The sequence below is a fragment of the Bison bison genome, unplaced genomic scaffold (assembly GCF_000754665.1).
Source record: "Bison bison bison isolate TAMUID 2011002044 unplaced genomic scaffold, Bison_UMD1.0 scf7180017864384, whole genome shotgun sequence".
Classification (NCBI taxonomy): Eukaryota; Metazoa; Chordata; class Mammalia; order Artiodactyla; family Bovidae; genus Bison; species Bison bison.
This window is the reverse complement of record NW_011494956.1, coordinates 8,592,251-8,592,482: the sequence shown is the minus strand read 5'-3', so window position 1 is coordinate 8,592,482 and position 232 is coordinate 8,592,251. Positions and strand designations below refer to the sequence as shown.

The window sequence follows — 232 nt, the reverse complement described above, 5'->3', positions numbered from 1 at the left end:
AAGATTGAGGGCAGGAGGAGAAGGGGACGACAGAGGATGAAATGGCTGGATGGCATCACCGACTCAATGGACATGAGTTTGGGTAGGCTCCAGGAGTTGGTGATGGACAGGGAGGCCTGGTGTACTGCAGTTCATGGGGTCACAAAGAGTCGGACACAACTGAGCGACTGAACTGAACTGAACTTGGAAGATCCCACAGGCTGGAGAGCAACTAAGCCTGTAAGCCACAATT

The 232-nt window shown here is 52.6% G+C and overlaps 1 protein-coding gene across 4 annotated transcripts in view; it reads right to left on the bottom strand.

Moving 5' to 3' along the window:
• The window catches only part of XRN1 (5'-3' exoribonuclease 1), a 112,708-nt gene that overhangs the window by 84,298 nt on the left and 28,178 nt on the right, over positions 1–232 (bottom strand). The window lies entirely within an intron of this gene.